The 27214-nt window shown below is 44.9% G+C and overlaps 34 non-coding genes across 34 annotated transcripts; all 34 read right to left on the bottom strand.

Annotated features, from left to right (window-relative positions):
• Positions 1-1033: 1033 nt before the first annotated feature.
• trnas-gcu (transfer RNA serine (anticodon GCU)) lies at positions 1034-1115 on the bottom strand. Its single transcript has one exon. It is a non-coding gene; the product is annotated as a tRNA-Ser (tRNA).
• Positions 1116-1920: 805 nt separating this feature from the next.
• Positions 1921-1993, bottom strand: trnav-cac (transfer RNA valine (anticodon CAC)). The gene has a single exon. It is a non-coding gene; the product is annotated as a tRNA-Val (tRNA).
• An 826-nt stretch (positions 1994-2819) lies between these two features.
• Positions 2820-2891, bottom strand: trnac-gca (transfer RNA cysteine (anticodon GCA)). The gene has a single exon. It is a non-coding gene; the product is annotated as a tRNA-Cys (tRNA).
• Positions 2892-3355: 464 nt separating this feature from the next.
• Positions 3356-3437, bottom strand: trnas-gcu (transfer RNA serine (anticodon GCU)). Its single transcript has one exon. It is a non-coding gene; the product is annotated as a tRNA-Ser (tRNA).
• Positions 3438-4231: 794 nt separating this feature from the next.
• On the bottom strand, positions 4232-4304 carry trnav-cac (transfer RNA valine (anticodon CAC)). The gene has a single exon. It is a non-coding gene; the product is annotated as a tRNA-Val (tRNA).
• Positions 4305-5130: 826 nt separating this feature from the next.
• On the bottom strand, positions 5131-5202 carry trnac-gca (transfer RNA cysteine (anticodon GCA)). The gene has a single exon. It is a non-coding gene; the product is annotated as a tRNA-Cys (tRNA).
• Positions 5203-5666: 464 nt separating this feature from the next.
• Positions 5667-5748, bottom strand: trnas-gcu (transfer RNA serine (anticodon GCU)). Its single transcript has one exon. It is a non-coding gene; the product is annotated as a tRNA-Ser (tRNA).
• Positions 5749-6542: 794 nt separating this feature from the next.
• Positions 6543-6615, bottom strand: trnav-cac (transfer RNA valine (anticodon CAC)). Its single transcript has one exon. It is a non-coding gene; the product is annotated as a tRNA-Val (tRNA).
• Positions 6616-7441: 826 nt separating this feature from the next.
• On the bottom strand, positions 7442-7513 carry trnac-gca (transfer RNA cysteine (anticodon GCA)). Its single transcript has one exon. It is a non-coding gene; the product is annotated as a tRNA-Cys (tRNA).
• Positions 7514-7977: 464 nt separating this feature from the next.
• On the bottom strand, positions 7978-8059 carry trnas-gcu (transfer RNA serine (anticodon GCU)). The gene has a single exon. It is a non-coding gene; the product is annotated as a tRNA-Ser (tRNA).
• Positions 8060-8853: 794 nt separating this feature from the next.
• trnav-cac (transfer RNA valine (anticodon CAC)) lies at positions 8854-8926 on the bottom strand. Its single transcript has one exon. It is a non-coding gene; the product is annotated as a tRNA-Val (tRNA).
• Positions 8927-9752: 826 nt separating this feature from the next.
• On the bottom strand, positions 9753-9824 carry trnac-gca (transfer RNA cysteine (anticodon GCA)). Its single transcript has one exon. It is a non-coding gene; the product is annotated as a tRNA-Cys (tRNA).
• A 463-nt stretch (positions 9825-10287) lies between these two features.
• Positions 10288-10369, bottom strand: trnas-gcu (transfer RNA serine (anticodon GCU)). Its single transcript has one exon. It is a non-coding gene; the product is annotated as a tRNA-Ser (tRNA).
• Positions 10370-11163: 794 nt separating this feature from the next.
• trnav-cac (transfer RNA valine (anticodon CAC)) lies at positions 11164-11236 on the bottom strand. Its single transcript has one exon. It is a non-coding gene; the product is annotated as a tRNA-Val (tRNA).
• An 826-nt stretch (positions 11237-12062) lies between these two features.
• Positions 12063-12134, bottom strand: trnac-gca (transfer RNA cysteine (anticodon GCA)). The gene has a single exon. It is a non-coding gene; the product is annotated as a tRNA-Cys (tRNA).
• Positions 12135-12598: 464 nt separating this feature from the next.
• Positions 12599-12680, bottom strand: trnas-gcu (transfer RNA serine (anticodon GCU)). Its single transcript has one exon. It is a non-coding gene; the product is annotated as a tRNA-Ser (tRNA).
• A 794-nt stretch (positions 12681-13474) lies between these two features.
• Positions 13475-13547, bottom strand: trnav-cac (transfer RNA valine (anticodon CAC)). The gene has a single exon. It is a non-coding gene; the product is annotated as a tRNA-Val (tRNA).
• Positions 13548-14373: 826 nt separating this feature from the next.
• trnac-gca (transfer RNA cysteine (anticodon GCA)) lies at positions 14374-14445 on the bottom strand. Its single transcript has one exon. It is a non-coding gene; the product is annotated as a tRNA-Cys (tRNA).
• A 464-nt stretch (positions 14446-14909) lies between these two features.
• On the bottom strand, positions 14910-14991 carry trnas-gcu (transfer RNA serine (anticodon GCU)). The gene has a single exon. It is a non-coding gene; the product is annotated as a tRNA-Ser (tRNA).
• Positions 14992-15785: 794 nt separating this feature from the next.
• On the bottom strand, positions 15786-15858 carry trnav-cac (transfer RNA valine (anticodon CAC)). Its single transcript has one exon. It is a non-coding gene; the product is annotated as a tRNA-Val (tRNA).
• Positions 15859-16684: 826 nt separating this feature from the next.
• trnac-gca (transfer RNA cysteine (anticodon GCA)) lies at positions 16685-16756 on the bottom strand. The gene has a single exon. It is a non-coding gene; the product is annotated as a tRNA-Cys (tRNA).
• A 464-nt stretch (positions 16757-17220) lies between these two features.
• On the bottom strand, positions 17221-17302 carry trnas-gcu (transfer RNA serine (anticodon GCU)). Its single transcript has one exon. It is a non-coding gene; the product is annotated as a tRNA-Ser (tRNA).
• A 794-nt stretch (positions 17303-18096) lies between these two features.
• trnav-cac (transfer RNA valine (anticodon CAC)) lies at positions 18097-18169 on the bottom strand. Its single transcript has one exon. It is a non-coding gene; the product is annotated as a tRNA-Val (tRNA).
• Positions 18170-18995: 826 nt separating this feature from the next.
• On the bottom strand, positions 18996-19067 carry trnac-gca (transfer RNA cysteine (anticodon GCA)). The gene has a single exon. It is a non-coding gene; the product is annotated as a tRNA-Cys (tRNA).
• A 464-nt stretch (positions 19068-19531) lies between these two features.
• trnas-gcu (transfer RNA serine (anticodon GCU)) lies at positions 19532-19613 on the bottom strand. The gene has a single exon. It is a non-coding gene; the product is annotated as a tRNA-Ser (tRNA).
• A 794-nt stretch (positions 19614-20407) lies between these two features.
• trnav-cac (transfer RNA valine (anticodon CAC)) lies at positions 20408-20480 on the bottom strand. The gene has a single exon. It is a non-coding gene; the product is annotated as a tRNA-Val (tRNA).
• Positions 20481-21306: 826 nt separating this feature from the next.
• Positions 21307-21378, bottom strand: trnac-gca (transfer RNA cysteine (anticodon GCA)). Its single transcript has one exon. It is a non-coding gene; the product is annotated as a tRNA-Cys (tRNA).
• Positions 21379-21841: 463 nt separating this feature from the next.
• trnas-gcu (transfer RNA serine (anticodon GCU)) lies at positions 21842-21923 on the bottom strand. Its single transcript has one exon. It is a non-coding gene; the product is annotated as a tRNA-Ser (tRNA).
• A 794-nt stretch (positions 21924-22717) lies between these two features.
• trnav-cac (transfer RNA valine (anticodon CAC)) lies at positions 22718-22790 on the bottom strand. Its single transcript has one exon. It is a non-coding gene; the product is annotated as a tRNA-Val (tRNA).
• An 818-nt stretch (positions 22791-23608) lies between these two features.
• On the bottom strand, positions 23609-23680 carry trnac-gca (transfer RNA cysteine (anticodon GCA)). The gene has a single exon. It is a non-coding gene; the product is annotated as a tRNA-Cys (tRNA).
• Positions 23681-24144: 464 nt separating this feature from the next.
• trnas-gcu (transfer RNA serine (anticodon GCU)) lies at positions 24145-24226 on the bottom strand. The gene has a single exon. It is a non-coding gene; the product is annotated as a tRNA-Ser (tRNA).
• Positions 24227-25020: 794 nt separating this feature from the next.
• On the bottom strand, positions 25021-25093 carry trnav-cac (transfer RNA valine (anticodon CAC)). Its single transcript has one exon. It is a non-coding gene; the product is annotated as a tRNA-Val (tRNA).
• Positions 25094-25919: 826 nt separating this feature from the next.
• trnac-gca (transfer RNA cysteine (anticodon GCA)) lies at positions 25920-25991 on the bottom strand. The gene has a single exon. It is a non-coding gene; the product is annotated as a tRNA-Cys (tRNA).
• Positions 25992-26454: 463 nt separating this feature from the next.
• On the bottom strand, positions 26455-26536 carry trnas-gcu (transfer RNA serine (anticodon GCU)). Its single transcript has one exon. It is a non-coding gene; the product is annotated as a tRNA-Ser (tRNA).
• Between the last annotated feature and the right edge of the window lie 678 nt (positions 26537-27214).

Raw genomic sequence — 27214 nt, 5'->3', positions numbered from 1 at the left:
CAAGCCCCACCCCCAACCTTAACAGCAACTAAGATAAAACTTATTTAATTATTTTCATTACAGCCAAACACACTGAGCTGTTCACAAAGAATACATTAATCGTAAAAAACAAGTAAAGATTGCACAAAATGTGTTAAACTTGAACATTGCTATGCACACACAAGTAAAGATTGCACAAAATATTTGTTACACTTTAACATTGCTATGCACACACATATCAAAAAACATATAACCCATGATAAATCTAAAAACAAACATTATAAAAGTATTATCAAATATATATCAAGATGACTAAATGCCCTATAAAAAGGGTGAGAAATCCACATCATCATTCAATCCTGGAAAAGTGGTGGCTCTAAGTTTTACAATCCACCAGGTTTCCCTTTGAAGAAGACGTCGAAGCCTGTCACCACCCCTTACATTCCTAGAGATTACTTCAATGACCATTACCTTCAAATTATTCAAATTCATGTGCCCTGCCTCTTTGAAATGTACGGCCTTTTCTTAACAGCAGGGAATTTGTTGCGGTTAGAGGGGTCCAGTTGCTTTAAAATCTCACTACTCCAAGGACAGACAGGTAGTTTGCACTGGCTGCACCTTGGGTAGTCTCCCCCTATTAAATAATACTTGCTGTCCACATCAATTACCTCTCTGACCTTGGTGTAAATGCCAGAGTGGTGCATCTTTCGGTTGCACTGAGTACATTTCAAAGGGATGCCCCACATGCGCATTGGTGCCCACAGGAACATCATCTGTCGAAAGTAATCATGTGGGTTTGGAGGTGCCACAGATCTGATTGGGCTTGGGGGGTGGTGCCAATTTTCCCTGACATTCGGTCTCAGTTGCCCTCTTGCGTAATAGAGAATGTGGGCAATCCACTCCAAATCACCTGGCTTGATGACCCGGAGTAAGCACTTCAAAACTGGTGAAAAGAAAACACACTGATTTCTCTACTCCTAGAGGTGTGGGAAACAACGTAACCATCGGCAATGTGGCATGTTAAAGACAGTTCAACTTCACAACGACAGACAGACGACGAGGATGGGATTCGGACCCACGCGTGCAGAGCACAATGGATTAGCAGTCCATCGCCTTAACCACTCGGCCACCTCGTCACGTGAAACTTTGTTGGAACCCCTGCGGTTGGGCATTGTGCGATTCCTAAATTACCATCAAGTACGTAGTAGTGTGAATCAAATAGTTTCCGTTGTTGATTTAATTAAACGTTACCTTTTTGAAAGTGTTCATTTTGGCCTAACGGAAGGTAAACGCCTGAAGAGAACTGTGCATGAGCAATCCATCGCCTTAGACATGTTTAGAGATATTATCAAGGATTGACCTTTATTTGATTGGGGTTCTTTTTCAAAATTGTTTTCAACGGATTTCAACATGAAACAGACAAAAAACAAACGAGACATTCAAGACTTTATGTAAAGGGAACAAGAGGTTTTCATTGGCTTATCTACACAGCCAACTGGCTGGGTAATGTTGACTAAACCTCAGTACACTTTCCTGTCTTACGTTCAACTAACACTAACAGACGATCAGGTTTAAAATAACGTGCATCAAACTGATGTAACTGTTGAGGTACTTAAATCAACATGACCAAAACCCTGTCATATCTCTAACAAAGTGTTTATTTCAGTCGAACCGAGGACTTTTTGTGATAACCACATCACCACAGAAACCTGTTCGTGTGGATTCTTTGGTTATTTTGATAGATTTAGCCACACATTTTCTCTCTGTGCAACACTCCCCAAAGGGGCAATGCTTTTCGCCCACTTGCGAACTGACCACCTTTCACGCGTGAAGCGAATGTGACGGGCGGAACTGTGTGTAACTTTAAAAGTGCTTCATGACACAAGGAGTAACGTGTCTCAAGAGAGGCTTTTAACTCGCAGCGTATCAAAAGGAACGCGCTGTTTCTGCCCGGTTTCGAACCGAGGACCTTTTGCGTGTGAGGCGAACGTGATAACCACTACACTACAGAAACCTACACGCTGTGGTACTTGGTTGTATAAACGGATTTTGCCACATATTTTGCAATCGCTTGAAGGAACCGCACAAACTGTATGAGAAAGGCGGCGCATTTCCCAGGAATGCATGGATGCTGATTCTGAAACCGGCAAACAGCCACACACTTCTTAGTTCGGGTATCTCACCGATTTGTTTCAGACGTGAAGTGTGAGCAGTCAAGTCGCAGCTCTGCGATCTGACCGAATTGTGCAGGTATCTCCAAACCTGCTTCTGGTCGGCTACCTTCCTGCAGACTTCAGTTTCAACACACCTCCAACACACCTCTCTTGAATTATCAAGCAATCCTGAAAACCTTGATAAGCTGCTTCAGCTATGTTTCATTGGGGTTGGAGCTAAAATCTGCAGGGCGGAAGCTCACCAGGAGCAGGGTCGGAGACCCCTGGTAGAGTGTGAGCATGCAATTTGTGAGCTTTGGCTTCACGTCGCATGGGATTTACTCGTTAAGTGTAGGTTGGCATTTAGCCACGACTGTGCTGAAATGGCACAGTGTATGCTCGTCTTTAGCGTAGTACAGGGGTCGGCAACGCCGGTCCAGAAGTGCTGCAGTCCTGGAGATTTTACTTCCAACCCTGATTAAACCTCATCCACCTGTAGTTCTCATGTGACCCTTTAGACCTTGGTTAGCCTGTTCATGTGTGCTTGATTTGAGCTGGAGCTAAACTCTGCAGGACTGCTGCACTCCAGGACCGACGTTTGCCTACCCCTATGTTAAAAGGATCCAGGATGAACTTTGAGTCAGAAATATTAGCGCGCCAAACGACGGACATACAGGCGTATAGCCAAGGGGGCACCCAGATTTGAACCGAGGACCTCTTGATCTGCAGTCAAATGCTCTACCACTGAGCTATACCCCCTCACAGAAGACACGTGGCTGAAGAATTGAAAAAGCATCATGTGTTATACTTCACCACAGTTAAAGCTGTCGTGATAATGTCCAAGTGAACCGTTAGACTGCCCTATTTGCGTTTAAACGCTTTAGCACTGACCTATAGAAATTGTGCTAGAGAAAACGTATGTTTTTAACCATTCCGCTAATGTTATTCAGTTGTTATGATTACTGTTTTGTTCCTCTTTCATCAAACATCAACAAAGGAACCACTCAACCCTGTCTTTACCACTTTCTAGACAGTTGGCACAAAGCATGGACTTTAGAGTCTGAAAACACTCAAGTGTCCGCCAGAGACTCTGGCGAGTAAGCACTTCAAAACTGGTGAAAAGAAAACACACTGATTTCTCTACTCCTAGAGGTGTGGGAAACAACGTAACCATCGGCAATGTGGCATGTTAAAGACAGTTCAGCTTCACAACGACAGACAGACGACGAGGATGGGATTCGAACCCACGCTTGCAGAGTACAATGGATTAGCAGTCCATCGCCTTAACCACTCGGCCACCTCGTCACGTGAAACTTTGCCGGAACCCCTGCGGTTGGGCATTGTGCGATTCCTAAATTACCATCAAGTACGTAGTAGTGTGAATCAAATAGTTTCCGTTGTTGATTTAATTAAACGTTACCTTTTTGAAAGTGTTCATTTTGGCCTAACGGAAGGTAAACGCCTGAAGAGAACTGTGCATGAGCAATCCATCGCCTTAGACATGTTTAGAGATATTATCAAGGATTGACCTTTATTCTTTTTCAAAATTGTTTTCAACGGATTTCAACATGAAACAGACAAAAAACAAACGAGACATTCAAGACTTTATGTAAAGGGAACAAGAGGTTTTCATTGGCTTCTCTACACAGCCAACTGGCTGGGTAATGTTGACTAAACCTCAGTACACTTTCCTGTCTTACGTTCAACTAACACTAACAGACGATCAGGTTTAAAATAACGTGCATCAAACTGATGTAACTGTTGAGGTACTTAAATCAACATGACCAAAACTCTGTCATATCTCTAACAAAGTGTTTATTTCAGTCGAACCGAGGACTTTTTGTGATAACCACATCACCACAGAAACCTGTTCGTGTGGATTCTTTGGTTATTTTGATAGATTTAGCCACACATTTTCTCTCTGTGCAACACTCCCCAAAGGGGCAATGCTTTTCGCCCACTTGCGAACTGGCCACCTTTCAAGCGTGAAGCGAATGTGACGGGCGGAACTGTGTGTAACCTTAAAAGTGCTTCATGACACAAGGAGTAACGTGTCTCAAGAGAGGCTTTTAACTCGCAGCGTATCAAAAGGTACGCGCTGTTTCTGCCCGGTTTCGAACCGAGGACCTTTCGCGTGTGAGGCGAACGTGATAACCACTACACTACAGAAACCTACACGCTGTGGTACTTGGTTGTATAAACGGATTTTGCCACATATTTTGCGATCGCTTGAAGGAACCGCACAAACTGTATGAGAAAGGCGGCGCATTTCCCAGGAATGCATGGATGCTGATTCTGAAACTGGCAAACAGCCACACACTTCTTAGTTCGGGTATCTCACCGATTTGTTTCAGACGTGAAGTGTGAGCAGTCAAGTCGCAGCTCTGCGATCTGACCGAATTGTGCAGGTATCTCCAAACCTGCTTCTGGTCGGCTACCTTCCTGCAGACTTCAGTTTCAACACACCTCCAACACACCTCTCTGTAATTATCAAGCAATCCTGAAAACCTTGATAAGCTGCTTCAGCTATGTTTCATTGGGGTTGGAGCTAAAATCTGCAGGGCGGAAGCTCACCAGGAGCAGGGTCGGAGACCCCTGGTAGAGTGTGAGCATGCAATTCGTGAGCTTTGGCTTCACGTCGCATGGGATTTACTCGTTAAGTGTAGGTTGGCATTTAGCCACGACTGTGCTGAAATGGCACAGTGTATGCTCGTCTTTAGCGTAGTACAGGGGTCGGCAACGCCGGTCCAGAAGTGCTGCAGTCCTGGAGATTTTACTTCCAACCCTGATTAAACCTCATCCGCCTGTAGTTCTCAGGTGACCCTTTAGACCTTGGTTAGCCTGTTCATGTGTGCTTGATTTGAGCTGGAGCTAAACTCTGCAGGACTGCTGCACTCCAGGACCGACGTTTACCTACCCCTATGTTAAAAGGATCCAGGATGAACTTTGAGTCAGAAATATTAGCGCGCCAAACGACGGACATACAGGCGTATAGCCAAGGGGGCACCCGGATATGAACCGGGGACCTCTTGATCTGCAGTCAAATGCTCTACCACTGAGCTATACCCCCTCACAAAAGACACGTGGCTGAAGAATTGAAAAAGCATCATGTGTTATACTTCACCACAGTTACAGCTGTCGTGATAATGTCCAAGTGAACCGTTAGACTGCCCTATTTGCGTTTAAACGCTTTAGCACTGACCTATAGAAATTGTGCTAGAGAAAACGTATGTTTTTAACCATTCCGCTAATGTTATTCAGTTGTTATGATTACTGTTTTGTTCCTCTTTCATCAAACATCAACAAAGGAACCACTCAACCCTGTCTTTACCACTTTCTAGACAGTTGGCACAAAGCATGGACTTTAGAGTCTGAAAACACTCAAGTGTCCGCCAGAGACTCTGGCGAGTAAGCACTTCAAAACTGGTGAAAAGAAAACACACTGATTTCTCTACTCCTAGAGGTGTGGGAAACAACGTAACCATCGGCAATGTGGCATGTTAAAGACAGTTCAGCTTCACAACGACAGACAGACGACGAGGATGGGATTCGAACCCACGCGTGCAGAGCACAATGGATTAGCAGTCCATCACCTTAACCACTCGACCACCTCGTCACGTGAAACTTTGTCGGAACCCCTGCGGTTGGGCATTGTGCGATTCCTAAATTACCAGCAAGTACGTAGTAGTGTGAATCAAATAGTTTCCGTTGTTGATTTAATTAAACGTTACCTTTTTGAAAGTGTTCATTTTGGCCTAACGGAAGGTAAACGCCTGAAGAGAACTGTGCATGAGCAATCCATCGCCTTAGACATGTTTAGAGATATTATCAAGGATTGACCTTTATTCTTTTTCAAAATTGTTTTCAACGGATTTCAACATGAAACAGACAAAAAACAAACGAGACATTCAAGACTTTATGTAAAGGGAACAAGAGGTTTTCATTGGCTTCTCTACACAGCCAACTGGCTGGGTAATGTTGACTAAACCTCAGTACACTTTCCTGTCTTACGTTCAACTAACACTAACAGACGATCAGGTTTAAAATAACGTGCATCAAACTGATGTAACTGTTGAGGTACTTAAATCAACATGACCAAAACTCTGTCATATCTCTAACAAAGTGTTTATTTCAGTCGAACCGAGGACTTTTTGTGATAACCACATCACCACAGAAACCTGTTCGTGTGGATTCTTTGGTTATTTTGATAGATTTAGCCACACATTTTCTCTCTGTGCAACACTCCCCAAAGGGGCAATGCTTTTCGCCCACTTGCGAACTGGCCACCTTTCAAGCGTGAAGCGAATGTGACGGGCGGAACTGTGTGTAACCTTAAAAGTGCTTCATGACACAAGGAGTAACGTGTCTCAAGAGAGGCTTTTAACTCGCAGCGTATCAAAAGGAACGCGCTGTTTCTGCCCGGTTTCGAACCGAGGACCTTTCGCGTGTGAGGCGAACGTGATAACCACTACACTACAGAAACCTACACGCTGTGGTACTTGGTTGTATAAACGGATTTTGCCACATATTTTGCGATCGCTTTAAGGAACCGCACAAACTGTATGACAAAGGCGGCGCATTTCCCAGGAATGCATGGATGCTGATTCTGAAACCGGCAAACAGCCACACACTTCTTAGTTCGGGTATCTCACCGATTTGTTTCAGACGTGAAGTGTGAGCAGTCAAGTCGCAGCTCTGCGATCTGACCGAATTGTGCAGGTATCTCCAAACCTGCTTCTGGTCGGCTACCTTCCTGCAGACTTCAGTTTCAACACACCTCCAACACACCTCTCTGTAATTATCAAGCAATCCTGAAAACCTTGATAAGCTGCTTCAGCTATGTTTCATTGGGGTTGGAGCTAAAATCTGCAGGGCGGAAGCTCACCAGGAGCAGGGTCGGAGACCCCTGGTAGAGTGTGAGCATGCAATTCGTGAGCTTTGGCTTCACGTCGCATGGGATTTACTCGTTAAGTGTAGGTTGGCATTTAGCCACGACTGTGCTGAAATGGCACAGTGTATGCTCGTCTTTAGCGTAGTACAGGGGTCGGCAACGCCGGTCCAGAAGTGCTGCAGTCCTGGAGATTTTACTTCCAACCCTGATTAAACCTCATCCGCCTGTAGTTCTCAGGTGACCCTTTAGACCTTGGTTAGCCTGTTCATGTGTGCTTGATTTGAGCTGGAGCTAAACTCTGCAGGACTGCTGCACTCCAGGACCGACGTTTGCCTACCCCTATGTTAAAAGGATCCAGGATGAACTTTGAGTCAGAAATATTAGCGCGCCAAACGACGGACATACAGGCGTATAGCCAAGGGGGCACCCAGATTTGAACCGAGGACCTCTTGATCTGCAGTCAAATGCTCTACCACTGAGCTATACCCCCTCACAGAAGACACGTGGCTGAAGAATTGAAAAAGCATCATGTGTTATACTTCACCACAGTTAAAGCTGTCGTGATAATGTCCAAGTGAACCGTTAGACTGCCCTATTTGCGTTTAAACGCTTTAGCACTGACCTATAGAAATTGTGCTAGAGAAAACGTATGTTTTTAACCATTCCGCTAATGTTATTCAGTTGTTATGATTACTGTTTTGTTCCTCTTTCATCAAACATCAACAAAGGAACCACTCAACCCTGTCTTTACCACTTTCTAGACAGTTGGCACAAAGCATGGACTTTAGAGTCTGAAAACACTCAAGTGTCCGCCAGAGACTCTGGCGAGTAAGCACTTCAAAACTGGTGAAAAGAAAACACACTGATTTCTCTACTCCTAGAGGTGTGGGAAACAACGTAACCATCGGCAATGTGGCATGTTAAAGACAGTTCAGCTTCACAACGACAGACAGACGACGAGGATGGGATTCGAACCCACGCTTGCAGAGTACAATGGATTAGCAGTCCATCGCCTTAACCACTCGGCCACCTCGTCACGTGAAACTTTGCCGGAACCCCTGCGGTTGGGCATTGTGCGATTCCTAAATTACCATCAAGTACGTAGTAGTGTGAATCAAATAGTTTCCGTTGTTGATTTAATTAAACGTTACCTTTTTGAAAGTGTTCATTTTGGCCTAACGGAAGGTAAACGCCTGAAGAGAACTGTGCATGAGCAATCCATCGCCTTAGACATGTTTAGAGATATTATCAAGGATTGACCTTTATTCTTTTTCAAAATTGTTTTCAACGGATTTCAACATGAAACAGACAAAAAACAAACGAGACATTCAAGACTTTATGTAAAGGGAACAAGAGGTTTTCATTGGCTTCTCTACACAGCCAACTGGCTGGGTAATGTTGACTAAACCTCAGTACACTTTCCTGTCTTACGTTCAACTAACACTAACAGACGATCAGGTTTAAAATAACGTGCATCAAACTGATGTAACTGTTGAGGTACTTAAATCAACATGACCAAAACTCTGTCATATCTCTAACAAAGTGTTTATTTCAGTCGAACCGAGGACTTTTTGTGATAACCACATCACCACAGAAACCTGTTCGTGTGGATTCTTTGGTTATTTTGATAGATTTAGCCACACATTTTCTCTCTGTGCAACACTCCCCAAAGGGGCAATGCTTTTCGCCCACTTGCGAACTGGCCACCTTTCAAGCGTGAAGCGAATGTGACGGGCGGAACTGTGTGTAACCTTAAAAGTGCTTCATGACACAAGGAGTAACGTGTCTCAAGAGAGGCTTTTAACTCGCAGCGTATCAAAAGGTACGCGCTGTTTCTGCCCGGTTTCGAACCGAGGACCTTTCGCGTGTGAGGCGAACGTGATAACCACTACACTACAGAAACCTACACGCTGTGGTACTTGGTTGTATAAACGGATTTTGCCACATATTTTGCGATCGCTTGAAGGAACCGCACAAACTGTATGAGAAAGGCGGCGCATTTCCCAGGAATGCATGGATGCTGATTCTGAAACCGGCAAACAGCCACACACTTCTTAGTTCGGGTATCTCACCGATTTGTTTCAGACGTGAAGTGTGAGCAGTCAAGTCGCAGCTCTGCGATCTGACCGAATTGTGCAGGTATCTCCAAACCTGCTTCTGGTCGGCTACCTTCCTGCAGACTTCAGTTTCAACACACCTCCAACACACCTCTCTGTAATTATCAAGCAATCCTGAAAACCTTGATAAGCTGCTTCAGCTATGTTTCATTGGGGTTGGAGCTAAAATCTGCAGGGCGGAAGCTCACCAGGAGCAGGGTCGGAGACCCCTGGTAGAGTGTGAGCATGCAATTCGTGAGCTTTGGCTTCACGTCGCATGGGATTTACTCGTTAAGTGTAGGTTGGCATTTAGCCACGACTGTGCTGAAATGGCACAGTGTATGCTCGTCTTTAGCGTAGTACAGGGGTCGGCAACGCCGGTCCAGAAGTGCTGCAGTCCTGGAGATTTTACTTCCAACCCTGATTAAACCTCATCCGCCTGTAGTTCTCAGGTGACCCTTTAGACCTTGGTTAGCCTGTTCATGTGTGCTTGATTTGAGCTGGAGCTAAACTCTGCAGGACTGCTGCACTCCAGGACCGACGTTTGCCTACCCCTATGTTAAAAGGATCCAGGATGAACTTTGAGTCAGAAATATTAGCGCGCCAAACGACGGACATACAGGCGTAAAGCCAAGGGGGCACCCGGATTTGAACCGGGGACCTCTTGATCTGCAGTCAAATGCTCTACCACTGAGCTATACCCCTTACATAAGACACGTGGCTGAAGAATTGAAAAAGCATCATGTGTTATACTTCACCACAGTTAAAGCTGTCGTGATAATGTCCAAGTGAACCGTTAGACTGCCCTATTTGCGTTTAAACGCTTTAGCACTGACCTATAGAAATTGTGCTAGAGAAAACGTATGTTTTTAACCATTCCGCTAATGTTATTCAGTTGTTATGATTGCTGTTTTGTTCCTCTTTCATCAAACATCAACAAAGGAACCACTCAACCCTGCCTTTACCACTTTCTAGACAGTTGGCACAAAGCATGGACTTCAGAGTCTGAAAACACTCAAGTGTCCGCCAGAGACTCTGGCTAGTAAGCACTTCAAAACTGGTGAAAAGAAATCACACTGATTTCTCTACTCCTAGAGGTGTGGGAAACAACGTAACCATCGGCAATGTGGCATGTTAAAGACAGTTCAGCTTCACAACGACAGACAGACGACGAGGATGGGATTCGAACCCACGCGTGCAGAGCACAATGGATTAGCAGTCCATCGCCTTAACCACTCGGCCACCTCGTCACGTGAAACTTTGTCGGAACCCCTGCGGTTGGGCATTGTGCGATTCCTAAATTACCAGCAAGTACGTAGTAGTGTGAATCAAATAGTTTCCGTTTTTGATTTAATTAAACAATACCTTTTTGAAAGTGTTCATTTTGGCCTAACGGAAGGTAAACGCCTGAAGAGAACTGTGCATGAGCAATCCATCGCCTTAGACATGTTTAGAGATATTATCAAGGATTGACCTTTATTCTTTTTCAAAATTGTTTTCAACGGATTTCAACATGAAACAGACAAAAAACAAACGAGACATTCAAGACTTTATGTAAAGGGAACAAGAGGTTTTCATTGGCTTCTCTACACAGCCAACTGGCTGGGTAATGTTGACTAAACCTCAGTACACTTTCCTGTCTTACGTTCAACTAACACTAACAGATGATCAGGTTTAAAATAACGTGCATAAAACTGATGTAACTGTTGAGGTACTTAAATCAACATGACCAAAACCCTGTCATATCTCTAACAAAGTGTTTATTTCAGTCGAACCGAGGACTTTTTGTGATAACCACATCACCACAGAAACCTGTTCGTGTGGATTCTTTGGTTATTTTGATAGATTTAGCCACACATTTTCTCTCTGTGCAACACTCCCCAAAGGGGCAATGCTTTTCGCCCACTTGCGAACTGGCCACCTTTCAAGCGTGAAGCGAATGTGACGGGCGGAACTGTGTGTAACCTTAAAAGTGCTTCATGACACAAGGAGTAACGTGTCTCAAGAGAGGCTTTTAACTCGCAGCGTATCAAAAGGAACGCGCTGTTTCTGCCCGGTTTCGAACCGAGGACCTTTCGCGTGTGAGGCGAACGTGATAACCACTACACTACAGAAACCTACACGCTGTTGTACTTGGTTGTATAAACGGATTTTGCCACATATTTTGCGATCGCTTGAAGGAACCGCACAAACTGTATGAGAAAGGCGGCGCATTTCCCAGGAATGCATGGATGCTGATTCTGAAACTGGCAAACAGCCACACACTTCTTAGTTCGGGTATCTCACCGATTTGTTTCAGACGTGAAGTGTGAGCAGTCAAGTCGCAGCTCTGCGATCTGACCGAATTGTGCAGGTATCTCCAAACCTGCTTCTGGTCGGCTACCTTCCTGCAGACTTCAGTTTCAACACACCTCCAACACACCTCTCTGTAATTATCAAGCAATCCCGAAAACCTTGATAAGCTGCTTCAGCTATGTTTCATTGGGGTTGGAGCTAAAATCTGCAGGGCGGAAGCTCACCAGGAGCAGGGTCGGAGACCCCTGGTAGAGTGTGAGCATGCAATTCGTGAGCTTTGGCTTCACGTCGCATGGGATTTACTCGTTAAGTGTAGGTTGGCATTTAGCCACGACTGTGCTGAAATGGCACAGTGTATGCTCGTCTTTAGCGTAGTACAGGGGTCGGCAACGCCGGTCCAGATGTGCTGCAGTCCTGGAGATTTTACTTCCAACCCTGATTAAACCTCATCCGCCTGTAGTTCTCAGGTGACCCTTTAGACCTTGGTTAGCCTGTTCATGTGTGCTTGATTTGAGCTGGAGCTAAACTCTGCAGGACTGCTGCACTCCAGGACCGACGTTTGCCTACCCCTATGTTAAAAGGATCCAGGATGAACTTTGAGTCAGAAATATTAGCGCGCCAAACGACGGACATACAGGCGTAAAGCCAAGGGGGCACCCGGATTTGAACCGGGGACCTCTTGATCTGCAGTCAAATGCTCTACCACTGAGCTATACCCCCTCACATAAGACACGTGGCTGAAGAATTGAAAAAGCATCATGTGTTATACTTCACCACAGTTAAAGCTGTCGTGATAATGTCCAAGTGAACCGTTAGACTGCCCTATTTGCGTTTAAACGCTTTAGCACTGACCTATAGAAATTGTGCTAGAGAAAACGTATGTTTTTAACCATTCCGCTAATGTTATTCAGTTGTTATGATTGCTGTTTTGTTCCTCTTTCATCAAACATCAACAAAGGAACCACTCAACCCTGCCTTTACCACTTTCTAGACAGTTGGCACAAAGCATGGACTTCAGAGTCTGAAAACACTCAAGTGTCCGCCAGAGACTCTGGCTAGTAAGCACTTCAAAACTGGTGAAAAGAAAACACACTGATTTCTCTACTCCTAGAGGTGTGGGAAACAACGTAACCATCGGCAATGTGGCATGTTAAAGACAGTTCAGCTTCACAACGACAGACAGACGACGAGGATGGGATTCGAACCCACGCGTGCAGAGCACAATGGATTAGCAGTCCATCGCCTTAACCACTCGGCCACCTCGTCACGTGAAACTTTGTCGGAACCCCTGTGGTTGGGCATTGTGCGATTCCTAAATTACCAGCAAGTACGTAGTAGTGTGAATCAAATAGTTTCCGTTTTTGATTTAATTAAACGTTACCTTTTTGAAAGTGTTCATTTTGGCCTAACGGAAGGTAAACGCCTGAAGAGAACTGTGCATGAGCAATCCATCGCCTTAGACATGTTTAGAGATATTATCAAGGATTGACCTTTATTCTTTTTCAAAATTGTTTTCAACGGATTTCAACATGAAACAGACAAAAAACAAACGAGACATTCAAGACTTTATGTAAAGGGAACAAGAGGTTTTCATTGGCTTCTCTACACAGCCAACTGGCTGGGTAATGTTGACTAAACCTCAGTACACTTTCCTGTCTTACGTTCAACTAACACTAACAGACGATCAGGTTTAAAATAACGTGCATAAAACTGATGTAACTGTTGAGGTACTTAAATCAACATGACCAAAACCCTGTCATATCTCTAACAAAGTGTTTATTTCAGTCGAACCGAGGACTTTTTGTGATAACCACATCACCACAGAAACCTGTTCGTGTGGATTCTTTGGTTATTTTGATAGATTTAGCCACACATTTTCTCTCTGTGCAACACTCCCCAAAGGGGCAATGCTTTTCGCCCACTTGCGAACTGGCCACCTTTCAAGCGTGAAGCGAATGTGACGGGCGGAACTGTGTGTAACCTTAAAAGTGCTTCATGACACAAGGAGTAACGTGTCTCAAGAGAGGCTTTTAACTCGCAGCGTATCAAAAGGAACGCGCTGTTTCTGCCCGGTTTCGAACCGAGGACCTTTCGCGTGTGAGGCGAACGTGATAACCACTACACTACAGAAACCTACACGCTGTGGTACTTGGTTGTATAAACGGATTTTGCCACATATTTTGCGATCGCTTGAAGGAACCGCACAAACTGTATGAGAAAGGCGGCGCATTTCCCAGGAATGCATGGATGCTGATTCTGAAACTGGCAAACAGCCACACACTTCTTAGTTCGGGTATCTCACCGATTTGTTTCAGACGTGAAGTGTGAGCAGTCAAGTCGCAGCTCTGCGATCTGACCGAATTGTGCAGGTATCTCCAAACCTGCTTCTGGTCGGCTACCTTCCTGCAGACTTCAGTTTCAACACACCTCCAACACACCTCTCTGTAATTATCAAGCAATCCTGAAAACCTTGATAAGCTGCTTCAACTATGTTTCATTGGGGTTGTAGCTAAAATCTGCAGGGCGGAAGCTCACCAGGAGCAGGGTCGGAGACCCCTGGTAGAGTGTGAGCATGCAATTCGTGAGCTTTGGCTTCACGTCGCATGGGATTTACTCGTTAAGTGTAGGTTGGCATTTAGCCACGACTGTGCTGAAATGGCACAGTGTATGCTCGTCTTTAGCGTAGTACAGGGGTCGGCAACGCCGGTCCAGAAGTGCTGCAGTCCTGGAGATTTTACTTCCAACCCTGATTAAACCTCATCCACCTGTAGTTCTCAGGTGACCCTTTAGACCTTGGTTAGCCTGTTCATGTGTGCTTGAATTGAGCTGGAGCTAAACTCTGCAGGACTGCTGCACTCCAGGACCGACGTTTGCCTACCCCTATGTTAAAAGGATCCAGGATGAACTTTGAGTCAGAAATATTAGCGCGCCAAACGACGGACATACAGGCGTATAGCCAAGGGGGCACCCGGATTTGAACCGGGGACCTCTTGATCTGCAGTCAAATGCTCTACCACTGAGCTATACCCCCTTACAGAAGACACGTGGCTGAAGAATTGAAAAAGCATCATGTGTTATACTTCACCACAGTTAAAGCTGTCGTGATAATGTCCAAGTGAACCGTTAGACTGCCCTATTTGCGTTTAAACGCTTTAGCACTGACCTATAGAAATTGTGCTAGAGAAAACGTATGTTTTTAACCATTCCGCTAATGTTATTCAGTTGTTATGATTACTGTTTTGTTCCTCTTTCATCAAACATCAACAAAGGAACCACTCAACCCTGTCTTTACCACTTTCTAGACAGTTGGCACAAAGCATGGACTTTAGAGTCTGAAAACACTCAAGTGTCCGCCAGAGACTCTGGCGAGTAAGCACTTCAAAACTGGTGAAAAGAAAACACACTGATTTCTCTACTCCTAGAGGTGTGGGAAACAACGTAACCATCGGCAATGTGGCATGTTAAAGACAGTTCAGCTTCACAACGACAGACAGACGACGAGGATGGGATTTGAACCCACGCTTGCAGAGCACAACGGATTAGCAGTCCATCGCCTTAACCACTCGGCCACCTCGTCACGTGAAACTTTGTCGGAACCCCTGCGGTTGGGCATTGTGCGATTCCTAAATTACCAGCAAGTACGTAGTAGTGTGAATCAAATAGTTTCCGTTGTTGATTTAATTAAACGTTACCTTTTTGAAAGTGTTCATTTTGGCCTAACGGAAGGTAAACGCCTGAAGAGAACTGTGCATGAGCAATCCATCGCCTTAGACATGTTTAGAGATATTATCAAGGATTGACCTTTATTCTTTTTCAAAATTGTTTTCAACGGATTTCAACATAAAACAGACAAAAAACAAACGAGACATTCAAGACTTTATGTAAAGGGAACAAGAGGTTTTCATTGGCTTCTCTACACAGCCAACTGGCTGGGTAATGTTGACTAAACCTCAGTACACTTTCCTGTCTTACGTTCAACTAACACTAACAGACGATCAGGTTTAAAATAACGTGCATCAAACTGATGTAACTGTTCAGGTACTTAAATCAACATGACCAAAACTCTGACATATCTCTAACAAAGTGTTTATTTCAGTCGAACCGAGGACTTTTTGTGATAACCACATCACCACAGAAACCTGTTCGTGTGGATTCTTTGGTTATTTTGATAGATTTAGCCACACATTGTCTCTCTGTGCAACACTCCCCAAAGGGGCAATGCTTTTCGCCCACTTGCGAACTGGCCACCTTTCAAGCGTGAAGCGAATGTGACGGGCGGAACTGTGTGTAACCTTAAAAGTGCTTCATGACACAAGGAGTAACGTGTCTCAAGAGAGGCTTTTAACTCGCAGCGTATCAAAAGGAACGCGCTGTTTCTGCCCGGTTTCGAACCGAGGACCTTTCGCGTGTGAGGCGAACGTGATAACCACTACACTACAGAAACCTACACGCTGTGGTACTTGGTTGTATAAACGGATTTTGCCACATATTTTGCGATCGCTTGAAGGAACCGCACAAACTGTATGAGAAAGGCGGCGCATTTCCCAGGAATGCATGGATGCTGATTCTGAAACCGGCAAACAGCCACACACTTCTTAGTTCGGGTATCTCACCGATTTGTTTCAGACGTGAAGTGTGAGCAGTCAAGTCGCAGCTCTGCGATCTGACCGAATTGTGCAGGTATCTCCAAACCTGCTTCTGGTCGGCTACCTTCCTGCAGACTTCAGTTTCAACACACCTCCAACACACCTCTCTGTAATTATCAAGCAATCCTGAAAACCTTGATAAGCTGCTTCAGCTATGTTTCATTGGGGTTGGAGCTAAAATCTGCAGGGCGGAAGCTCACCAGGAGCAGGGTCGGAGACCCCTGGTAGAGTGTGAGCATGCAATTCGTGAGCTTTGGCTTCACGTCGCATGGGATTTACTCGTTAAGTGTAGGTTGGCATTTAGCCACGACTGTGCTGAAATGGCACAGTGTATGCTCGTCTTTAGCGTAGTACAGGGGTCGGCAACGCCGGTCCAGAAGTGCTGCAGTCCTGGAGATTTTACTTCCAACCCTGATTAAACCTCATCCGCCTGTAGTTCTCAGGTGACCCTTTAGACCTTGGTTAGCCTGTTCATGTGTGCTTGATTTGAGCTGGAGCTAAACTCTGCAGGACTGCTGCACTCCAGGACCGACGTTTGCCTACCCCTATGTTAAAAGGATCCAGGATGAACTTTGAGTCAGAAATATTAGCGCGCCAAACGACGGACATACAGGCGTAAAGCCAAGGGGGCACCCGGATTTGAACCGGGGACCTCTTGATCTGCAGTCAAATGCTCTACCACTGAGCTATACCCCCTCACATAAGACACGTGGCTGAAGAATTGAAAAAGCATCATGTGTTATACTTCACCACAGTTAAAGCTGTCGTGATAATGTCCAAGTGAACCGTTAGACTGCCCTATTTGCGTTTAAACGCTTTAGCACTGACCTATAGAAATTGTGCTAGAGAAAACGTATGTTTTTAACCATTCCGCTAATGTTATTCAGTTGTTATGATTGCTGTTTTGTTCCTCTTTCATCAAACATCAACAAAGGAACCACTCAACCCTGCCTTTACCACTTTCTAGACAGTTGGCACAAAGCATGGACTTCAGAGTCTGAAAACACTCAAGTGTCCGCCAGAGACTCTGGCTAGTAAGCACTTCAAAACTGGTGAAAAGAAAACACACTGATTTCTCTACTCCTAGAGGTGTGGGAAACAACGTAACCATCGGCAATGTGGCATGTTAAAGACAGTTCAGCTTCACAACGACAGAAAGACGACGAGGATGGGATTCGAACCCACGCGTGCAGAGCACAATGGATTAGCAGTCCATCGCCTTAACCACTCGGCCACCTCGTCACGTGAAACTTTGTCGGAACCCCTGTGGTTGGGCATTGTGCGATTCCTAAATTACCAGCAAGTACGTAGTAGTGTGAATCAAATAGTTTCCGTTTTTGATTTAATTAAACGTTACCTTTTTGAAAGTGTTCATTTTGGCCTAACGGAAGGTAAACGCCTGAAGAGAACTGTGCATGAGCAATCCATCGCCTTAGACATGTTTAGAGATATTATCAAGGATTGACCTTTATTCTTTTTCAAAATTGTTTTCAACGGATTTCAACATGAAACAGACAAAAAACAAACGAGACATTCAAGACTTTATGTAAAGGGAACAAGAGGTTTTCATTGGCTTCTCTACACAGCCAACTGGCTGGGTAATGTTGACTAAACCTCAGTACACTTTCCTGTCTTACGTTCAACTAACACTAACAGACGATCAGGTTTAAAATAACGTGCATAAAACTGATGTAACTGTTGAGGTACTTAAATCAACATGACCAAAACCCTGTCATATCTCTAACAAAGTGTTTATTTCAGTCGAACCGAGGACTTTTTGTGATAACCACATCACCACAGAAACCTGTTCGTGTGGATTCTTTGGTTATTTTGATAGATTTAGCCACACATTTTCTCTCTGTGCAACACTCCCCAAAGGGGCAATGCTTTTCGCCCACTTGCGAACTGGCCACCTTTCAAGCGTGAAGCGAATGTGACGGGCGGAACTGTGTGTAACCTTAAAAGTGCTTCATGACACAAGGAGTAACGTGTCTCAAGAGAGGCTTTTAACTCGCAGCGTATCAAAAGGAACGCGCTGTTTCTGCCCGGTTTCGAACCGAGGACCTTTCGCGTGTGAGGCGAACGTGATAACCACTACACTACAGAAACCTACACGCTGTGGTACTTGGTTGTATAAACGGATTTTGCCACATATTTTGCGATCGCTTGAAGGAACCGCACAAACTGTATGAGAAAGGCGGCGCATTTCCCAGGAATGCATGGATGCTGATTCTGAAACTGGCAAACAGCCACACACTTCTTAGTTCGGGTATCTCACCGATTTGTTTCAGACGTGAAGTGTGAGCAGTCAAGTCGCAGCTCTGCGATCTGACCGAATTGTGCAGGTATCTCCAAACCTGCTTCTGGTCGGCTACCTTCCTGCAGACTTCAGTTTCAACACACCTCCAACACACCTCTCTGTAATTATCAAGCAATCCTGAAAACCTTGATAAGCTGCTTCAACTATGTTTCATTGGGGTTGTAGCTAAAATCTGCAGGGCGGAAGCTCACCAGGAGCAGGGTCGGAGACCCCTGGTAGAGTGTGAGCATGCAATTCGTGAGCTTTGGCTTCACGTCGCATGGGATTTACTCGTTAAGTGTAGGTTGGCATTTAGCCACGACTGTGCTGAAATGGCACAGTGTATGCTCGTCTTTAGCGTAGTACAGGGGTCGGCAACGCCGGTCCAGAAGTGCTGCAGTCCTGGAGATTTTACTTCCAACCCTGATTAAACCTCATCCACCTGTAGTTCTCAGGTGACCCTTTAGACCTTGGTTAGCCTGTTCATGTGTGCTTGAATTGAGCTGGAGCTAAACTCTGCAGGACTGCTGCACTCCAGGACCGACGTTTGCCTACCCCTATGTTAAAAGGATCCAGGATGAACTTTGAGTCAGAAATATTAGCGCGCCAAACGACGGACATACAGGCGTATAGCCAAGGGGGCACCTGGATTTGAACCGGGGACCTCTTGATCTGCAGTCAAATGCTCTACCACTGAGCTATACCCCCTTACAGAAGACACGTGGCTGAAGAATTGAAAAAGCATCATGTGTTATACTTCACCACAGTTAAAGCTGTCGTGATAATGTCCAAGTGAACCGTTAGACTGCCCTATTTGCGTTTAAACGCTTTAGCACTGACCTATAGAAATTGTGCTAGAGAAAACGTATGTTTTTAACCATTCCGCTAATGTTATTCAGTTGTTATGATTACTGTTTTGTTCCTCTTTCATCAAACATCAACAAAGGAACCACGCAACCCTGTCTTTACCACTTTCTAGACAGTTGGCACAAAGCATGGACTTTAGAGTCTGAAAACACTCAAGTGTCCGCCAGAGACTCTGGCGAGTAAGCACTTCAAAACTGGTGAAAAGAAAACACACTGATTTCTCTACTCCTAGAGGTGTGGGAAACAACATAACCATCGGCAATGTGGCATGTTAAAGACAGTTCAGCTTCACAACGACAGACAGACGACGAGGATGGGATTTGAACCCACGCTTGCAGAGCACAACGGATTAGCAGTCCATCGCCTTAACCACTCGGCCACCTCGTCACGTGAAACTTTGTCGGAACCCCTGCGGTTGGGCATTGTGCGATTCCTAAATTACCAGCAAGTACGTAGTAGTGTGAATCAAATAGTTTCCGTTGTTGATTTAATTAAACGTTACCTTTTTGAAAGTGTTCATTTTGGCCTAACGGAAGGTAAACGCCTGAAGAGAACTGTGCATGAGCAATCCATCGCCTTAGACATGTTTAGAGATATTATCAAGGATTGACCTTTATTCTTTTTCAAAATTGTTTTCAACGGATTTCAACATAAAACAGACAAAAAACAAACGAGACATTCAAGACTTTATGTAAAGGGAACAAGAGGTTTTCATTGGCTTCTCTACACAGCCAACTGGCTGGGTAATGTTGACTAAACCTCAGTACACTTTCCTGTCTTACGTTCAACTAACACTAACAGACGATCAGGTTTAAAATAACGTGCATCAAACTGATGTAACTGTTCAGGTACTTAAATCAACATGACCAAAACTCTGACATATCTCTAACAAAGTGTTTATTTCAGTCGAACCGAGGACTTTTTGTGATAACCACATCACCACAGAAACCTGTTCGTGTGGATTCTTTGGTTATTTTGATAGATTTAGCCACACATTGTCTCTCTGTGCAACACTCCCCAAAGGGGCAATGCTTTTCGCCCACTTGCGAACTGGCCACCTTTCAAGCGTGAAGCGAATGTGACGGGCGGAACTGTGTGTAACCTTAAAAGTGCTTCATGACACAAGGAGTAACGTGTCTCAAGAGAGGCTTTTAACTCGCAGCGTATCAAAAGGGACGCGCTGTTTCTGCCCGGTTTCGAACCGAGGACCTTTCGCGTGTGAGGCGAACGTGATAACCACTACACTACAGAAACCTACACGCTGTGGTACTTGGTTGTATAAACGGATTTTGCCACATATTTTGCGATCGCTTGAAGGAACCGCACAAACTGTATGAGAAAGGCGGCGCATTTCCCAGGAATGCATGGATGCTGATTCTGAAACCGGCAAACAGCCACACACTTCTTAGTTCGGGTATCTCACCGATTTGTTTCAGACGTGAAGTGTGAGCAGTCAAGTCGCAGCTCTGCGATCTGACCGAATTGTGCAGGTATCTCCAAACCTGCTTCTGGTCGGCTACCTTCCTGCAGACTTCAGTTTCAACACACCTCCAACACACCTCTCTGTAATTATCAAGCAATCCTGAAAACCTTGATAAGCTGCTTCAGCTATGTTTCATTGGGGTTGGAGCTAAAATCTGCAGGGCGGAAGCTCACCAGGAGCAGGGTCGGAGACCCCTGGTAGAGTTTGAGCATGCAATTCGTGAGCTTTGGCTTCACGTCGCATGGGATTTACTCGTTAAGTGTAGGTTGGCATTTAGCCACGACTGTGCTGAAATGGCACAGTGTATGCTCGTCTTTAGCGTAGTACAGGGGTCGGCAACGCCGGTCCAGAAGTGCTGCAGTCCTGGAGATTTTACTTCCAACCCTGATTAAACCTCATCCGCCTGTAGTTCTCAGGTGACCCTTTAGACCTTGGTTAGCCTGTTCATGTGTGCTTGATTTGAGCTGGAGCTAAACTCTGCAGGACTGCTGCACTCCAGGACCGACGTTTGCCTACCCCTATGTTAAAAGGATCCAGGATGAACTTTGAGTCAGAAATATTAGCGCGCCAAACGACGGACATACAGGCGTAAAGCCAAGGGGGCACCCGGATTTGAACCGGGGACCTCTTGATCTGCAGTCAAATGCTCTACCACTGAGCTATACCCCTTACAGAAGACACGTGGCTGAAGAATTGAAAAAGCATCATGTGTTATACTTCACCACAGTTAAAGCTGTCGTGATAATGTCCAAGTGAACCGTTAGACTGCCCTATTTGCGTTTAAACGCTTTAGCACTGACCTATAGAAATTGTGCTAGAGAAAACGTATGTTTTTAACCATTCCGCTAATGTTATTCAGTTGTTATGATTGCTGTTTTGTTCCTCTTTCATCAAACATCAACAAAGGAACCACTCAACCCTGCCTTTACCACTTTCTAGACAGTTGGCACAAAGCATGGACTTCAGAGTCTGAAAACACTCAAGTGTCCGCCAGAGACTCTGGCTAGTAAGCACTTCAAAACTGGTGAAAAGAAAACACACTGATTTCTCTACTCCTAGAGGTGTGGGAAACAACGTAACCATCGGCAATGTGGCATGTTAAAGACAGTTCAGCTTCACAACGACAGACAGACGACGAGGATGGGATTCGAACCCACGCGTGCAGAGCACAATGGATTAGCAGTCCATCGCCTTAACCACTCGGCCACCTCGTCACGTGAAACTTTGTCGGAACCCCTGTGGTTGGGCATTGTGCGATTCCTAAATTACCAGCAAGTACGTAGTAGTGTGAATCAAATAGTTTCCGTTTTTGATTTAATTAAACGTTACCTTTTTGAAAGTGTTCATTTTGGCCTAACGGAAGGTAAACGCCTGAAGAGAACTGTGCATGAGCAATCCATCGCCTTAGACATGTTTAGAGATATTATCAAGGATTGACCTTTATTCTTTTTCAAAATTGTTTTCAACGGATTTCAACATGAAACAGACAAAAAACAAACGAGACATTCAAGACTTTATGTAAAGGGAACAAGAGGTTTTCATTGGCTTCTCTACACAGCCAACTGGCTGGGTAATGTTGACTAAACCTCAGTACACTTTCCTGTCTTACGTTCAACTAACACTAACAGATGATCAGGTTTAAAATAACGTGCATAAAACTGATGTAACTGTTGAGGTACTTAAATCAACATGACCAAAACCCTGTCATATCTCTAACAAAGTGTTTATTTCAGTCGAACCGAGGACTTTTTGTGATAACCACATCACCACAGAAACCTGTTCGTGTGGATTCTTTGGTTATTTTGATAGATTTAGCCACACATTTTCTCTCTGTGCAACACTCCCCAAAGGGGCAATGCTTTTCGCCCACTTGCGAACTGGCCACCTTTCAAGCGTGAAGCGAATGTGACGGGCGGAACTGTGTGTAACCTTAAAAGTGCTTCATGACACAAGGAGTAACGTGTCTCAAGAGAGGCTTTTAACTCGCAGCGTATCAAAAGGAACGCGCTGTTTCTGCCCGGTTTCGAACCGAGGACCTTTCGCGTGTGAGGCGAACGTGATAACCACTACACTACAGAAACCTACACGCTGTGGTACTTGGTTGTATAAACGGATTTTGCCACATATTTTGCGATCGCTTGAAGGAACCGCACAAACTGTATGAGAAAGGCGGCGCATTTCCCAGGAATGCATGGATGCTGATTCTGAAACTGGCAAACAGCCACACACTTCTTAGTTCGGGTATCTCACCGATTTGTTTCAGACGTGAAGTGTGAGCAGTCAAGTCGCAGCTCTGCGATCTGACCGAATTGTGCAGGTATCTCCAAACCTGCTTCTGGTCGGCTACCTTCCTGCAGACTTCAGTTTCAACACACCTCCAACACACCTCTCTGTAATTATCAAGCAATCCTGAAAACCTTGATAAGCTGCTTCAGCTATGTTTCATTGGGGTTGGAGCTAAAATCTGCAGGGCGGAAGCTCACCAGGAGCAGGGTCGGAGACCCCTGGTAGAGTGTGAGCATGCAATTCGTGAGCTTTGGCTTCACGTCGCATGGGATTTACTCGTTAAGTGTAGGTTGGCATTTAGCCACGACTGTGCTGAAATGGCACAGTGTATGCTCGTCTTTAGCGTAGTACAGGGGTCGGCAACGCCGGTCCAGAAGTGCTGGAGATTTTACTTCCAACCCTGATTAAACCTCATCCGCCTGTAGTTCTCAGGTGACCCTTTAGACCTTGGTTAGCCTGTTCATGTGTGCTTGATTTGAGCTGGAGCTAAACTCTGCAGGACTGCTGCACTCCAGGACCGACGTTTGCCTACCCCTATGTTAAAAGGATCCAGGATGAACTTTGAGTCAGAAATATTAGCGCGCCAAACGACGGACATACAGGCGTAAAGCCAAGGGGGCACCCGGATTTGAACCGGGGACCTCTTGATCTGCAGTCAAATGCTCTACCACTGAGCTATACCCCCTTACATAAGACATGTGGCTGAAGAATTGAAAAAGCATCATGTGTTATACTTCACCACAGTTAAAGCTGTCGTGATAATGTCCAAGTGAACCGTTAGACTGCCCTATTTGCGTTTAAACGCTTTAGCACTGACCTATAGAAATTGTGCTAGAGAAAACGTATGTTTTTAACCATTCCGCTAATGTTATTCAGTTGTTATGATTACTGTTTTGTTCCTCTTTCATCAAACATCAACAAAGGAACCACTCAACCCTGTCTTTACCACTTTCTAGACAGTTGGCACAAAGCATGGACTTCAGAGTCTGAAAACACTCAAGTGTCCGCCAGAGACTCTGGCTAGTAAGCACTTCAAAACTGGTGAAAAGAAAACACACTGATTTCTCTACTCCTAGAGGTGTGGGAAACAACGTAACCATCGGCAATGTGGCATGTTAAAGACAGTTCAGCTTCACAACGACAGACAGACGACGAGGATGGGATTCGAACCCACGCGTGCAGAGCACAATGGATTAGCAGTCCATCGCCTTAACCACTCGGCCACCTCGTCACGTGAAACTTTGTCGGAACCCCTGTGGTTGGGCATTGTGCGATTCCTAAATTACCAGCAAGTACGTAGTAGTGTGAATCAAATAGTTTCCGTTTTTGATTTAATTAAACGTTACCTTTTTGAAAGTGTTCATTTTGGCCTAACGGAAGGTAAACGCCTGAAGAGAACTGTGCATGAGCAATCCATCGCCTTAGACATGTTTAGAGATATTATCAAGGATTGACCTTTATTCTTTTTCAAAATTGTTTTCAACGGATTTCAACATGAAACAGACAAAAAACAAACGAGACATTCAAGACTTTATGTAAAGGGAACAAGAGGTTTTCATTGGCTTCTCTACACAGCCAACTGGCTGGGTAATGTTGACTAAACCTCAGTACACTTTCCTGTTTTACGTTCAACTAACACTAACAGATGATCAGGTTTAAAATAACGTGCATAAAACTGATGTAACTGTTGAGGTACTTAAATCAACATGACCAAAACCCTGTCATATCTCTAACAAAGTGTTTATTTCAGTCGAACCGAGGACTTTTTGTGATAACCACATCACCACAGAAACCTGTTCGTGTGGATTCTTTGGTTATTTTGATAGATTTAGCCACACATTTTCTCTCTGTGCAACACTCCCCAAAGGGGCAATGCTTTTCGCCCACTTGCGAACTGGCCACCTTTCAAGCGTGAAGCGAATGTGACGGGCGGAACTGTGTGTAACCTTAAAAGTGCTTCATGACACAAGGAGTAACGTGTCTCAAGAGAGGCTTTTAACTCGCAGCGTATAAAAAGGAACGCGCTGTTTCTGCCCGGTTTCGAACCGAGGACCTTTCGCGTGTGAGGCGAACGTGATAACCACTACACTACAGAAACCTACACGCTGTGGTACTTGGTTGTATAAACGGATTTTGCCACATATTTTGCGATCGCTTGAAGGAACCGCACAAACTGTATGAGAAAGGCGGCGCATTTCCCAGGAATGCATGGATGCTGATTCTGAAACTGGCAAACAGCCACACACTTCTTAGTTCGGGTATCTCACCGATTTGTTTCAGACGTGAAGTGTGAGCAGTCAAGTCGCAGCTCTGCGATCTGACCGAATTGTGCAGGTATCTCCAAACCTGCTTCTGGTCGGCTACCTTCCTGCAGACTTCAGTTTCAACACACCTCCAACACACCTCTCTGTAATTATCAAGCAATCCTGAAAACCTTGATAAGCTGCTTCAGCTATGTTTCATTGGGGTTGGAGCTAAAATCTGCAGGGCGGAAGCTCACCAGGAGCAGGGTCGGAGACCCCTGGTAGAGTGTGAGCATGCAATTCGTGAGCTTTGGCTTCACGTCGCATGGGATTTACTCGTTAAGTGTAGGTTGGCATTTAGCCACGACTGTGCTGAAATGGCACAGTGTATGCTCGTCTTTAGCGTAGTACAGGGGTCGGCAACGCCGGTCCAGAAGTGCTGCAGTCCTGGAGATTTTACTTCCAACCCTGATTAAACCTCATCCACCTGTAGTTCTCAGGTGACCCTTTAGACCTTGGTTAGCCTGTTCATGTGTGCTTGATTTGAGCTGGAGCTAAACTCTGCAGGACTGCTGCACTCCAGGACCGACGTTTACCTACCCCTATGTTAAAAGGATCCAGGATGAACTTTGAGTCAGAAATATTAGCGCGCCAAACGACGGACATACAGGCGTAAAGCCAAGGGGGCACCCGGATTTGAACCGGGGACCTCTTGATCTGCAGTCAAATGCTCTACCACTGAGCTATACCCCTTACATAAGACACGTGGCTGAAGAATTGAAAAAGCATCATGTGTTATACTTCACCACAGTTAAAGCTGTCGTGATAATGTCCAAGTGAACCGTTAGACTGCCCTATTTGCGTTTAAACGCTTTAGCACTGACCTATAGAAATTGTGCTAGAGAAAACGTATGTTTTTAACCATTCCGCTAATGTTATTCAGTTGTTATGATTACTGTTTTGTTCCTCTTTCATCAAACATCAACAAAGGAACCACTCAACCCTGTCTTTACCACTTTCTAGACAGTTGGCACAAAGCATGGACTTCAGAGTCTGAAAACACTCAAGTGTCCGCCAGAGACTCTGGCTAGTAAGCACTTCAAAACTGGTGAAAAGAAAACACACTGATTTCTCTACTCCTAGAGGTGTGGGAAACAACGTAACCATCGGCAATGTGGCATGTTAAAGACAGTTCAGCTTCACAACGACAGACAGACGACGAGGATGGGATTCGAACCCACGCGTGCAGAGCACAATGGATTAGCAGTCCATCGCCTTAACCACTCGGCCACCTCGTCACGTGAAACTTTGTCGGAACCCCTGTGGTTGGGCATTGTGCGATTCCTAAATTACCAGCAAGTACGTAGTAGTGTGAATCAAATAGTTTCCGTTTTTGATTTAATTAAACGTTACCTTTTTGAAAGTGTTCATTTTGGCCTAACGGAAGGTAAACGCCTGAAGAGAACTGTGCATGAGCAATCCATCGCCTTAGACATGTTTAGAGATATTATCAAGGATTGACCTTTATTCTTTTTCAAAATTGTTTTCAACGGATTTCAACATGAAACAGACAAAAAACAAACGAGACATTCAAGACTTTATGTAAAGGGAACAAGAGGTTTTCATTGGCTTCTCTACACAGCCAACTGGCTGGGTAATGTTGACTAAACCTCAGTACACTTTCCTGTTTTACGTTCAACTAACACTAACAGATGATCAGGTTTAAAATAACGTGCATAAAACTGATGTAACTGTTGAGGTACTTAAATCAACATGACCAAAACCCTGTCATATCTCTAACAAAGTGTTTATTTCAGTCGAACCGAGGACTTTTTGTGATAACCACATCACCACAGAAACCTGTTCGTGTGGATTCTTTGGTTATTTTGATAGATTTAGCCACACATTTTCTCTCTGTGCAACACTCCCCAAAGGGGCAATGCTTTTCGCCCACTTGCGAACTGGCCACCTTTCAA

The sequence above is a fragment of the Paramisgurnus dabryanus genome, chromosome 14, assembly GCF_030506205.2.
Source record: "Paramisgurnus dabryanus chromosome 14, PD_genome_1.1, whole genome shotgun sequence".
NCBI classification, from domain to species: domain Eukaryota; kingdom Metazoa; phylum Chordata; class Actinopteri; order Cypriniformes; family Cobitidae; genus Paramisgurnus; species Paramisgurnus dabryanus.
Note: the sequence above shows the minus strand (reverse complement) of the source record. Positions and strands in the feature narration are given on the sequence as shown.